The sequence below is a fragment of the Schistocerca serialis genome, chromosome 7, assembly GCF_023864345.2.
Source record: "Schistocerca serialis cubense isolate TAMUIC-IGC-003099 chromosome 7, iqSchSeri2.2, whole genome shotgun sequence".
Taxonomy (NCBI): domain Eukaryota; kingdom Metazoa; phylum Arthropoda; class Insecta; order Orthoptera; family Acrididae; genus Schistocerca; species Schistocerca serialis.
This window is the reverse complement of record NC_064644.1, coordinates 278,553,958-278,568,522: the sequence shown is the minus strand read 5'-3', so window position 1 is coordinate 278,568,522 and position 14,565 is coordinate 278,553,958.

Sequence of the window (14,565 nt, the reverse complement as noted above, 5' to 3'; positions counted from 1 at the left end):
GCCAGCCATTCCTCTGCGAAGGTCTCAGCCCGAACACTTTTATTCGAAGCTCTACTTGCGCCTATTCTAACTGCAAAGGGAAAAGCCTAGTTGCTCCTTCTACAGTTGTGCTCATCTACAGTGATACACATACAATCCTTAGCGTTAATAATATTTCAAAAGGGGAGTAGCCACAACTAAGGTAATTATACATAATTGATTGACAATTCAATCAGTACAAAATGTGTTTAATGACAGGCGCTGAAAGTATTAAAATATAAAGCAATGAAAAGTTCAATAGTCCGCTGTAGCTGCATTTATTTTGGCTGATCAGCGATCCACACAACTGGTTTCGTAACTTTTAAGTTTGCTTCTTCTGGTGTACATCCGCACAGAATCTTTTTAAAAATTAATGTTTCGATGATAGGGAAATATAGTTACTTCAATGAATAGACATAAACAAGGAAAAAATTATTACGTATCTAGTTACGAAGCTAGGCTTACATCACATACGCCTCACAAAGAACGGGTCTATACGTATTCAATAACCAAGTTTTGCAATTTCATACGAAAAGAAGTTTACTTACAAATGCTACGTCATGTGTTATAGGGAGTTACAAAGTGTTGCAGAGTAACAGCTGGTGTTGTTAGACAAAATTCTTAGCCCTCCACAATTGAAAATAACCATCATCAATGACGACTGTCCAGTCTAAGAAACGAAGGAATACATTTAGAAATCATAAACTGATCGCTGATTAAAAAACAATGAAACAGTGACTAAAATGAAGTAGACACAGGGACAGTCCTCATGCAACGTGGAACAGCTGGCAAAACCTGGACAGACCTATGTTAAAATAACGAAATGTCATCAGTTTGCCGATTAAAATATGTGCATGTTGGCCTATGTCAAGCGATAAACAATATCACTCGTAAATGTTATCCAGGAAAGTACTGAGTTCTGGAGTAATTGAAAAATAAAATAAAACTTAGTGATGAAAGCTAATAAAATACATCGAAAAACTATTTTATCATGTTTTGGGGCCACCAGTGATCGAAAGGAACAAGATTATTTCACGGTCAGTCTTACCGAAAGCCGACACGCTTACATGTGGTTATCACCAACATAATAACAATCATCGCTGCAGGTAGAAACATAAGCTGTAGTACAAGGCGTTCCGTTTGTTGTCGGAGTGTGTGCGGTGGTTGCCGTCCGGGTACTGACATGGTTAAGGAAATCAACTAGTGTGGGCAACGCGGGAGATAAGAGAAGCGCATTGCTGGTACTTTGCTGAGGAACCGCGGTCACCACACGAACTGTTAGACTCCGGTTGCCGTATTACATAAAAATTAAGCCTGGCTGATATTAATGTAATAACGTTACAACGCTGAAAATTTAAAAACTGATGCTTATTTCTGTATCATTCAGAGAGTATATACATTAAATGGATGTGATGACCTACCTGGGGACCGGAAGTGGGAATAAACTTGGATATTAACGTAAAAATCTGTAATAAGATAACCAACTGGTTAGCTGCTGAGACATCTTACTTTAAAAACTCAAATAACCAAAATTGGCCGATAAAGCTTGGTGCCTTAATTCCGTTTGATTGTTGAGAGTATTATCAGGGGACTGTCTTATGGAGGATATTATATATATAGCTCCTCAAGCACGTTGAAACCACCTACCCTTCTCTGTATATGTAAAATCTCCAAGTTATTGTGTAGACTTGAAATAGAATGTTAATTAACGCGTGAGTGAGATGTTACATTTCGAGCTTCCCACACTGAGATGTTCTTTTAGCGAATTTAGAAACTTCCACCAGTGTGCCCAATGTCCTTTTAAGTAGCTGAATAAGCTCCTCTTGGTACCAGAAAGACGCTCGTGAAGGGAAGCCCAGTAGACAAAAAATTTTTCGAGCCCACCCTCCACCAAGTGCAGTTCAGTTGAGGCGAGTGGCGTAAGCAAAGTCGCAAGATGTGGTTGACAAACGTAGTATAACTTCCGTTCAAAACCGTTTCCAGAATATTCTGAAACTGGGGATAGTTTTCTACAAAATATAATGAAAATATAGTGGTAATTTATCTCGTTGGCTTGACCATAGACAGAAAGATCGCATTAAGTTGGACCAACTATTATGCGAATCACTGCAATAAAAACTTTTGAAAATGTGGAAGTGGGTTGCTCAATGGTGATTCCACATAGTAGAAGCAGCATGAAAGAGAGCTCCTGAAGTTGTGATACATCTTCAATTCTGTGATGTCGTTATTGACAAAATGAATGCAGACATACTACAGGCTAAATGTTACAAGCTTCTAATGGATGAAAAGAAGTAGTAGGAATGACAAATGTGTCACAGTAGATGCCAAAAATGTAGTACATGAAGACAAAAACGTTGCCACATGCTTGACGCCAAAAATATAATAAAAAATTGGTTAAAGAATGAATTCATGGAAACACTATTCGGGCCTGCTGGTCTAGTGGCAGAGCGCATACCTGAAAACTGCCCGGCCAAAGGATGGAATTCCGGTCGGGCCACAAGGATTTTCAGTCTGCCCTTAATCTTTCAACACTCAACGAGGTGAGGAGTCATCAGAAACGACATGTGGTTCGGATTCCATGTTAAATTGTGGGTCCTCTTTCCTGGTTGTGTAAGTAGGGTAGAAAGAGAGCTCCTGAAGTTGTGAAACATCTTCAGTTCTGTGATGTCGTTATTGACAAAATGAATGCAGACATACTACAGGCTAAATGTTACAAGCTTTTAATGGATGAAAAGAAGTAGTAGGAATGACAAATGTGTCACAGTAGATGCCAAAAATGTAGCACATGAAGACAAAAACGTCGCCCCATGCTTGACGCCAAAAATATAATAAAAAATTGGTTAAAGAATGAATACATGGAAACACTATCCGGGCCTGCTGGCAACTTCCTCCATGATATCTGAACTTCGTTCGCTCGTTGTCTCGCGCAACACAGCCGAGTGACGACCAAACGCCTACAGTGCTACGAATCGCCAGCCTCTGTGGCCGAGAGGTTCTAGGCGCTTCAGTCCGGAACCGCGCGACCGCTAAGGTCGCACGTTCGAATCCTGCATCGGGCATGGATGTGTGTGATGTCCTTCGGTTAGTTAGGTTTAAGTAGTTCTAAGTTCAAGGGACTGATGACCTCAGAGGTTAAGTCCCACAGTGCTGAGAGCCATTTGAACTATTTTTTGCTATGAATCGTCCAGTGAGCGACCTTTGTTTTCTAGCTCTCTCCACCTGTACACCGAATGGACGAAACTGAAAGTGTTTTAAACAACGTATGCAATGCAGCTGGAAAAATGATTCTTGCAGTGATTCGCAAAACGTTTTCGACTTTTCTCTTGTGTCTGTCTCTGCTACAAAAAATATGGCTCAAATGGCTCTGAGCACTATGGGAGTTAACAGCTGAGGTCATCAGTCCCCTAGAACTTATAACTACTTAAACCTAACTAACCTAAGGACAACACACACATTCATGCCCGAGGCAGGATTCGAACCTGCGACCTTAGAGGTCGCGCTGTTCCCGACTGAAGCGCCTAGAACCGCTCGGCCACTACGGCCGGCCTCTGTCTACAGGCGACAATAATTTCTCGTAGTGTTTTTGCATCGTCTGAAACGCTTTTTCTCGTAATATTATCCTATTGTCTCCTACGATATGTCTTAGAGACGAGGAAACTGTAATGATATATGTTGCAGAATTATTAATACTCGAAGGCTGACGCCAAAAAATTGGAAGATGTTGGCGTCGTTTGTGGACAAAAACTGTAAGTAGGGTGTTTAGGTTTTTATGTTGGTAACGCCATGTAGCGCTCTATATGAAAATCACTGACTGTGCTGTGTGCTGTGGCTGGGTGGCATTGTTGGAATAGTCGCTATTGTAGTGTTGGGCAGACTGCACACGTTTCTGTTGGTCATGGTATATGCACAATATGTGAGAAATTGGGACTGTTAGTGTTTGTACGTGTGTTAATAACTCAGCAAGGGACTGGTTAACAGCATTGCTGGTTCTAAGGACACTTGATTTTTTTTTTTTTTTTTTTTATTTTTGTGAGTGCACAAGTGGTGGTTCATGGACTTGCTATATTGTCCGCAAGACTCTTCGATGGTGATTGTGCACCTGCACAGTCGCAACAGATAGCTGCTGGCCGTCTCTACAATGACTACAGTGGGTCTGCATCTTTGATGGACCACCAATACCATTATTTCTACAAGGACTGCAGTGGGTCTGCACCTCTGGTGGCCCACCAATACCATACTCTCTACCAGGACTACAGTGGGTCTGCTCTGTGATGACCTACTTATCTACATTCTTCAAAACTCCGACTGACTCTGCTGTGGGTCTGCACTGTTGTGACCCATTACCTGTCTGCATGTCAAGAGTCAGCATTGTCTTTCCGTTGGAAGGACAAAACTACTTCTTCAAGACAGAATGGAAATCCACTACTTCCATGTGCATTTTCTTTTACTGCTCAGACTTTGAGGGAAAAAAACCAGTGCAATTTTACTGTGACCAATGATGAGGACTGTCTTTATGGACTGTTGAGAAAATTTTAGCTTTTGACCAACATTGTATCAATAAGTGTGTGCTTTGATTTCTTTGTTATTTTAATTATGAAAAATTTCTTCAAGTCTGTAATGGCCACTGCCCACAACAATTTGTAAAATTTTTTGTGGGGAGCATGGGGGCTATGTAAGTAGGCTGTTTAGGTTTTTATGTTGGTAACGCCATGTAGCGCTCCATATGAAAATCACTGGCTGTGCTGTGTGCAGTCTGTGGCTGGGTGGCATTGTTGGAATAGTCGCTATTGTAGTGATCAGCAGCTGGATGTTAACAGCGCATAGCGTTGCGCAGTTGGAGGTGAGCCGCCAGCAGTGGTGGATGTGGGGAGAGAGATGGCGGAGTTTTGAGAGAGGATGATCTGGACGTGTGTCCATCAGAGAGAGTAAATCTGTAAGACTGGATGTCATGAACTGATAAACACTATTAAGGTAAATACATTGTTTGTCCTCTATCAAAATCTTTCATTTGCTAACTATGCCTATCAGTAGTTAGTGCCTTCAGTAGTTAGAATCTTTTATTTAGCTGGCAGTAGTGGCGCTCTCTGTATTGCAGTAGTTCGAGAAACGAAGATTTTTGTGAGGTAAGTGATTCATGAAAGTTAGGGGTTAATGTTAGTCAGGGCCATTCTTTTGTAGGGATTTTTGGAAGTCTGATTGCGTTGCGCTAAAAATATTGTGCCCAGTTTAAGCACAGTCATTTATACTTTTTCTGAGGGGACGTTTCTAAACATACAGTGTCTCGTATGGCTGTTAACTGGCTCGTTAATTGCGACACGCTACTTTTTTAAAAAAGAAAAACAAAGACATACAGATTTCGGAAAAATAATTACAGTCACCCAAACACTTGCTGTTCCCCTTCGTTTTTCAGCAATGGGGATTAATTTCAACCCATTCCTTGTTTCGAACTTACTGACAAACCCGACATTGCCCGGATATTAATTTTGCTAGTTTTCTGTTAAGAAAGAAAACAAAAAATGAACTGCGTTTGAAGTATAGAAAAAATTTCATTTCCGTGTGATACATCTGGCTGGAAGTATCGACATTCAGCGCTGTTGGAGGGTTGCGCTCATGATAGTGAGTCCTATTTTAGCAGTGCGAAGTGGAATTGAGGTGGTTCGCCCGCGGGAATGGTGCACGCTAGAAGGAAGTAGGGGCGGAGTGACGTGGCCTGGGGTCGACAGCGTGGCCGGGAGCTTCACGGGGGGAGCCGAAATGTCTGCTGGTCCGCGACAGCACGATGGACGATGCCGCACGCAGCAGTTAGTTGTGGCTCACGGAACTAGTCGACGACTGCGCTGGAAGATATTGTGCCGATGACTTTGTATTACTCTGTGAAATTATCCCTGTGCTAAAATCCTATGCTCGATCATTATTAACAGAGGGCCGCAGAGTAACTGACAGTTCAGTTCTTCAAGCTATGTTCGGAAAGGCAAACACTGTTGGACAGGTGTTATTATTCTCGGACTTCCAGTTGTTCCAACATTCCCCATTTTGATTGAGACGTGCACTGTTCTAGTTCGACACTTCTGTTAGCTGTGCCGAGCACCACCAAGTGATGAACCGGTTTTCGGTTTTATTTAAAATCATTATTCATTATGCAGGCTTTGTGCTCCCACTTTTCCTTGAAATGTGTAATCTCATATACACTCATGCTCATAAATTAAGGATAATGCTGATAAATGGTAAAACAACGCTCTGGTGTGCGATTTGCGGGTTTAAATCACCTCGGGGTATGGCCATGCGGAGCATTTGACCTGCCGTCGTCGCACGGTGGCGCTGGCAGCAGTCCATTTACGCAGAGGTGTGGCGGTGGATGTCGGAGTACGGTGCAGTGAGTAAGTGTGCAGACGTTTTCACACGTGCTAATGGTCACTGTGTGTTGGAAATGGCTCAAGGAACACATATTGATAACATGAGGGGTGGAATTCTAGAGTGACTGGAGGCCGGTCAAACACATCAGGTCGTAGCACGGGCCCTCCGTGAGCCACAAAGTGTGATCTCAAGATTATGGCAACGATTCCAGCAGACAGAAAACGTGTCCAGGCGCTACAGTACGGGACGTCCACAGCGTACAACACTATAAGAAGGCCGATATCTCACCATCAGTGGCCGCAAACGGCCATTGAATACTGCAGGTAGCCTTGCTCGGCACCTTACCGCAGACACTGCAACAGTTGTCTCCAGACACACAGTCTACAGACCACTGAACAGATATGGTTTATTCGCCCGGAGACGTGCAAGCTGCATTCCAGTGACCCATGGCCACAGGAAAGCCCGTAAAGCCTGAAGTCAAGAACACAGTACATGGTCAGTGGATCAGTGGCCACAGGTTATGTTCAGGGACGAGTCGAGGTATAGTCTGAACAGTGATTCTCGCCGGTTTTTCATCTAGTGTGAACCAAGAACCAGATACTAACCCCTTAATGTCCTAGAAAGGGACCTCTATGAAGGTCGTGGTTTGATGATGTGGGATGGGATTATGATTGGTGCACGTACACCCCTGCATGTCTTTGACAGAGGAACTGTAACAGCTCAGGTGTATCGGGACGTCATTTTGCACCAGTATGTTCCGCCTTTTCAGGGGTGCAGTGGGTCCCACCTTTCTCCTGATGGATGATAACGCACGGCCCCAACGAGCTGCCATCGTGAAGGAGTACCTTGAAACAGAAGGTATGAGGCGAATGGAGTTGCTTGCCTGTTCTCCAAACCTAAACCCCATCGAGCACGCCTGGGATGCTCTCTGTCGACGTATCGCTGCACGTCTTCAAACCCCTGCGACATTTCAGGAGCTCCGACAGGCACTGGTGCAAGAATGGGAGGCTATACCCCAGCAGCTGCTCGACCACCTGATCCAGAGTATGCTAACCCGTCGTGAGGCCTGTGTACGTGTGCATGGTCATCCCATATTGATGTCGGGGTGCCGGCCGGAGGGGCCGTGCGGTTCTAGGCTCTACAGTCTGGAGCCGAGCGACCGCTACGGTCGCAGGTTCGAATCCTGCCTCGGGCATGGATGTGTGTGATGTCCTTAGGACAGTTAGGTTTAATTAGTTCTAAGTTCTACGTGACTGATGACCTCAGAAGTTAAGTCGCATAGTGCTCAGAGCCATTGATGTCGGGGTACATGCGAAGGAAACAGTGGCGTTTTGCAGCACATGTGTTTCAGGACAGTTTTCTCAACTTATCGCCAATATCGTGGACTTACAGATCTGTGTCGTGTATGTTCCCTTTGTGCCTATGCCATTAGCACCAGTTTTGTGTAATGCCACGTTGTGTGGCACCACATTCTGCAATTATCCTTAATTTATGAGCATGAGTGTAGTTCTCTGTTTTAGAACTCAAACTGGTTGCGTATGTAATTCTTGCTGGCCATTAATTTCATTGATAGTGGCATTTGTATGGTATTTCGCTACGGCCAGTAGCGACCATTCCAACAGCAGGCACTACCCCAGTGTTTTGGATGAATGGTAACTGAATCGTTAAGTCCGGCACTGCACTTGTGGCAGTTACAAACTGCTTAAAGGTTTTGTTGAGTATAATCCACCAAGCACTGTGTTCGTAAGGTGAAACCGATGGAAGTTTCTGGTTGTCTTCTGACCGTTTTATGGCGAGTGATGGTCTACAGGCCAGTTCATTGTTGTAAAATCACATCAGATTAAATAAGGGCTAGCGTTCACCTTATTCTTTCTATATCGTGATTTTACTAGTCCCGACATCAGTTTGCTGATATTCTGCATTAGTTCTTTGTTTCGTATCTTTTCTTTTAATTATTCAAAAGGCTAGGGCCCACTTTACCTTTCACATAATGAAACTTCTTCAATATTAAAGAAGGCTAGTGCCTGGCATCTATTTGCTGATTTTTCTGTATTAATTGTTTCTGGTCACCAATCCCATTTGCCGATAACAGTGTTGGTGCGAGGCAAGGCCGCAGTACAGAGGGGGAAGTTCAAGACAGTATAGTCAACCACGTTTGGATAACCGAGGCTCTGAGGTGTCGGGTGATACACGGGACGTTTAACGCCCTGTTGTGAGGTAGAGAGAGGAGTTTCTATGAACATATTTGGTTCACATAGCTCTGTTTCGGCCATAGTTGTGCTGAATCCCTCGTAGATCTCCAAAGCGGAGAAAACGAGACGATTCGTTCTAGTAAACGTCGCTGTGAGAACTTCGAGGCCAATATTGTGCACGTTACCAAACTCTGACGAGTATATACAGCAATTTTGTCTTAGCTAGGGATACATACAGTCTTCCGCTTCACGGAAGCTTACGAAAGTTTTCGACTGGTTAAATTCAGCCAGAGGCCAGCATATCGTTACTAGGTTCACAGGTACAAGACACATCGCACGCAGCGGCCGGCCACCGCCTCCATGCTTTGGAAGGTAAGTGACGCATTGCTGAGGCTCTAAATGTTGAACTCACTAGCGTGCTTTCACTTCAAAACTACATAAATTTGGAGTAATAGCTAGAATTCCCTTGTATTCATGATAGCCACGTCATCCCGAGGTTTAAATTCGGATAAGTCATACAGGTCATAAGAAACATTGCTCACTTACAGTAGCTTAGTTTATGTTGTCAGAGTGAATATCTCTGACGGAAATTTCAGTTGCATTTTTCTCATATATTTTCGCATTGAGTTGTGTTAAATTTGATCAATATACTGATTTTGCGTTATATTTTTGATAGGGGATCTTCCTAGATTGCAATTTTTGCATCCTGAACCCGAATGTGTATCGTAATTTATGTAATAAAAAATTTATACATACATTGAATAACTGCTTGTTTGTCCTAAAACAGAAGTCCTTCTTCCTTATTGAAAAATTTGATGTTCGCCGACAACAGCTGTCCCTCTGGTGTCTAACAGTGGGTGCGTCTGTGATATCCCTGCTTGGTAGGGCTTGGGTTCACAGGCTTAATACTTTCCTTTTCAGGGCATTTCTTGCGCGCTGTGTGGCAGGGTACATACACAAAAACCAGAGCACTTCACACGTTAGAGGATATGTGGATAGTTGACCAAGTTTCGAAGTTTGCTCCCAAAATACAGGCCTTGCTGGACGATTTGTTGACTGTACAACAACGTCTTTCTGTTTTGCAATATGCAGAGGGCAGTGAAGCTAGATGTAGAGCGTGCAGGATAGCATGCGCACGGACGCCAGTTGTCCCTTTAGTAAGCTTTAGTAAGCTCATCATTAGAGATATCCGACTTCTGTCAGCCGATGAAGTGAAGACGACAGTGGAAGTCTGTTGCTTGTGCACCTGGAACATCAGCCAGCGCCTTCCGCATTGCACATAGTGAACCGCTGGCCTCTCAGCTACTGGCAGTTTTTGATCAATTCCGAGAGATTCTGAGCGAAAGATGAGAGGTAACTGTTAAAATTCAGTACGAGATTACGTTGATCAATATGGAACCATTGGGGCAAGACCTCTACTGCCTGTCGCCGCTCAAGTGCAGAGATTTAAGGAAAATTATAGATCAGTTACCTAAGCGGGGCTAATCGGGCCTTCATCATCTCCACACGCCTTTCCCATGTTGTAGTACCTAAACCTAAAGGCACGTGATTTAGGCTGGTAAATCAGAAAGTGGTCCTTGAGTTTACTCCGCTGCCAGATCTGAGTACCTCTTTTCCTTGGTTCGCTGGTGTCCGTATCTTTATGGTGCTCGAAATAAATCAATGGTACTACTAAACTCCACTCATTGAAAACTCTAAATCTTACACCGCCTTTTTCATAGACTACGATCTATTAGAGTTCAACAGAGTCCAACGGGATTGCCACTCTGTCTCGGATTTGGGATTCGGTTTTGGGCGATTTGAAGTTCAAGTGCGTACATAATTAAATGAAAGAAGTGACCGTCTATAGTCCTAGTCACAGCGAGCACCACAGGCATATAATGCAGGTTTTCGAATGGTTGCGAGGGGTGGGCTTGACTGTCAAGCCAAGTAAGGTAATCACCGACCGAGGCCATTTACAAACTTCCGCAGCTGCTGAATAAGAAGAAAATCGCTAGATTGTTAGTCATGCTTTGTTTTTTTTTTTTTTTTAATTCATCGCCAACTTCGCCCAGCTTGCCGCCCACTAGATCAGCTAAGGAAAAAACCCATGAAATTTAATTCGGGGGAACCTCAGCTAGCGGCCTTCGAGGCCTTGAAACAAACACTTTGTAATACCGTGGTTCCAGGTATACTGGATTTCAACCACCAGTTTGTAGTGCAGACGGATGCACCCATCTACAGGATCGCAGCCGTCTGGCAACAAGAACAGGGATGGGGAGACGGCCGTTAGCATATACTACGAAGGCACTGCCTGGGCCCGAACATAATTGTTCTGTGTACAAGTTGGGAGCTCTGGAGGTTTTGTTCTCTTTATAACTACTTTAACACCAGCCTTTTGCTGGATTCTGGCTAGGCCGCGTAATACCAGCCTGATAGCACCCTCAGCTGTATGGATTTCAGCCTTTCAGTTTGAGGTAGCGCACATTTGTGATATTCAGAACCTAGCTGCCGACACCCACAGTCTCATATTCGAGGAGGAAGGCGAGCTTGGGGCGGAAGGAAATCAAGAGGCATCGAATTCTGCGAAACGGGCAGAGATGCAGGGCTCCCAAGTTGCTGCAGCTGGGCCAGCATACTTAAGAACCTCGAGGAAGAACAACTCGAAGATGACACATTGAGGAGCATCCAGGAGAAATTAGAACAGGGATGCATCGGTGTCGGGCTACTCTCTAGGGAAGGGAGTGTTGTGCTTCCGCTCGAGGTATAACAGAAGGGCAATGATCTCCCTACCTAATGAGTTGATACCAGCCGTATTTAAATATTTCCATCAGTCCTTGTGCGGGGGTACCAACGGCACCTGAAAACGAAGGCTAAGATTCAGGAACACGTCACGTGGAAAGGAATGGGTGCCAAGATTATGTGGATGGTCGATATGTGCCAAGAGTGTAAGGCAGCCAAGCCCGAGACCGGACCCAAGAAGGCTTACCTTCATTCGAAACGAAAAATGCATCTTTACGTACTTACTATGAGCTCAGAACTGAACAGAGCGACGTGACGTGATCGACAGGCGTGCTAATGATTCTGCCCAACAAATCTGTACCAAGCTTCATCGGATTTTCACTGTCGTTTCCTTTTCACGACCTACCTTCACTTTCCGAGCAGCCGTCCTGTAACAGCCTTCAGCGGCAACTCTCGACACGTCGTTTAGGGAAGTTTCTGAACAGCATGCGGACTCACAGTGACAATTGTTAGCAGGTGCTAGCGCCTGGGGGACGCTGGCACCCCGCTGCCCGCGGCCGCCGCTGGAAAACCGCGCGGGGAATCCTACCCCCCACCCCCCACTCCCCACTCTTCCCCTCCTGACGCCCGCCGTATATCAGGCCTGCCGTAATTATCGCGCGCCGTAAACAATTTGCGACGGCCGCCGGCGCAGCCTTCTTGCGCGCCCCGCCGGCAACCGCAAGAAGGCGCGTAAATCGCGGGCGCGTTCGCTACAGCCGTCGTTAAAGCCGGCGCGGCGCTGCGGCATTGCGGCGCAGGCGTCACTTTTTACTGCCGCCGCTAAATATGTATCAGCCGGCAGGATACGACTCGCGGCTCGTCCTCGGACGGCGAGCAACTTGGACGCACAACTGTCTCACTGCCGCCGTATCTCAAGTGCCCTGCCCCGAGTAGATTATTGTTTTAACCCAGCGCACGCCTCCGAGGCAGGCACACGTATTTCACTCTGTGGGGTTTTATTGCGGGCGCTGAGAAAGACTTTCTTTAGAGAGCAATCACCTTCGCTGCTGAAGTTTACACGGATTTCATGATCACCGATAATTTTAAGCGTAAGTTGGTGTGTTTGTCCACGAGAACCAGAAGACGAGTGATGTGTTGCTATCATAGATTCAGGGTGCCTCCTTGCTCGCTGTTATTCGTTTTACTCGACTCCATTCTGACACTTTGAGGGTCCAATAAGTCAGATGTCACTTATAGGATTAACTGAGGTGTTTACGCTGTCGATGGTCATGTTTGTAGTGGACAGGGAGTGCAACGCCGTGCAATGCACAGACTTCTATTAAACATCATTGATAGCAAGCTTAATGCCCTCATCTGACGAATCTTGATCTTGAACTAAAATGTTATATTCTTTTATATTTATTTATATTTACTGATTTCCCATCAATTGACTAATTTAATGGTCCATGTTTTACAATACTTGTTGTGTACTTTACAAAACCCCACGTGTCTTTCAAATGGTTAGCCTGATCCAGAAAGTTAATTAAAAACTTTACACACAGTTAAGACCCTAGCTCGATTCTTGTGCATAAAGGGCTTCATTAACATAAAATTTTAATGACCTAGGCTATGGATCCTAAAGTGGAGAATTGCATGATATGAAAAATGAGGTTAATTGAAGGTGTCAACAGAAACAAGGTTTAAAGAAACACTTTCATTTAGTCTAATGAAAACAAAACATGAAATGCGTCTGACTACCTAACAGAATCAGTTAATGTTACGAAAGAGCACGGCATAGATTACACCAAGTGAATCTGCTCGATTTCAGAATTACTCAGTCTTGAGAATGTGCCCTTTAGGTGCACCTGACATTCAGAAGTGCCCCAAGTGACACAGTGACTGCTGGCCTGATGGACTGAGTAATGTATGCATCTACCCAAAACAGTGGTGGACTTGATACAGATAACTGCTGTGGTCTGACTAAATTCCGACCAAGGGTTGTCCTGAGGCCCCGGGAAAGCTAATAACGCTCACTAAAAATTATCACCATGAAGTATGGAGAGCACTGTCAGCACAACTTTCTCTCTGAAGTATGGGGCAACGGACATGGTTCCACCAATACAAACTGTTGACCTCTGACAAACTGTTAGACCCGCCCTTTTTGTCATCTCTGGACAAACTCGTCCATGCACACTCGTCTCCATTCCCAAACAAACTGACTTCTCTGGCAGATTGTACAGCATAATACGCAGCACTTCTGGAAAAATTACACATCATGTTAAAACTCCAGTAACTTTTCAGTTCGTTCCTATTTTCCAAAAAACGTTTTCCTGTTGTCAAAGCATTTTTTACAATCACGTGTTTTCACGCCCGCCAGCTAGCCTCGCATCAGACCCTCTCAGATGTAGAAAACTGCATTCGAGGCTGGGCTCTTAATTTGCCACCTTCAGGAAATCTTCTGCTGAAGACATGCAGACCCACAAAGGACACAGCCCGCAGCATACAGCTAGTTAAACGGTTGCTTCACGTCTTCTCTCGGCAAGAAAGTACTCGCTCTCTGGTCACAACTGCTCCTCAGCGCCATCGTGTTTAACCTTTTGATATTAGTAGCGCCAGACTTTCTGGACTAATCAGAGCTTCGATTTAGCACGACATATCGATCCACGATAACCTTTTAAGCAAGGTCGGCCGCGCCAAGGCTCAGACTTCATTGCCGAAAAAAGTTACTCGCACATTATCGTATGTGCAAACTTACGAAGTTAGGAGGGGTGCAGCAATGCGCCAACTCTATGGTCAAAGAGAAAAGTGTCTGGACGGGAATAGGCCACTGCTAGTGACTGTACGAAACGGGCACAAAAACGTGGTCGTATTGGGCACATCGTCAATCATAGCCCGAATCCGAGTCATCCAGGATGATGAGTGGAACGGGGTGTTGGTGCCAGCGCCGTGGAACTGTAGTGCCGAAGATTTGGAGTCCAGCGATTGTCTCAAGGAGGACGTCCACTTTTCTGTACAGTTTGCAAGCCTTACGACGAATTGTAGTCTTGAGAAGGGCTGTCTCCTCATGCAGAGTGACAATCCTAGGGGCGCGAAGACTCGACCTGAGAACTTTGTTCTGTAGGCGCTGGAGCGTCAGCATCCGGGACTTACTAATCATGGCCTATGCAGAGGATCCATACGTTAGTGAGGGTAGGGGCAACGGAAAAGTTTGGACGTCTTCTACCCCACATATTGACGTCTGACAGCCACAGCTTACCGCGAGCGCTCACTACTCAGGTGGCGAGCGAGAGTGACCGCT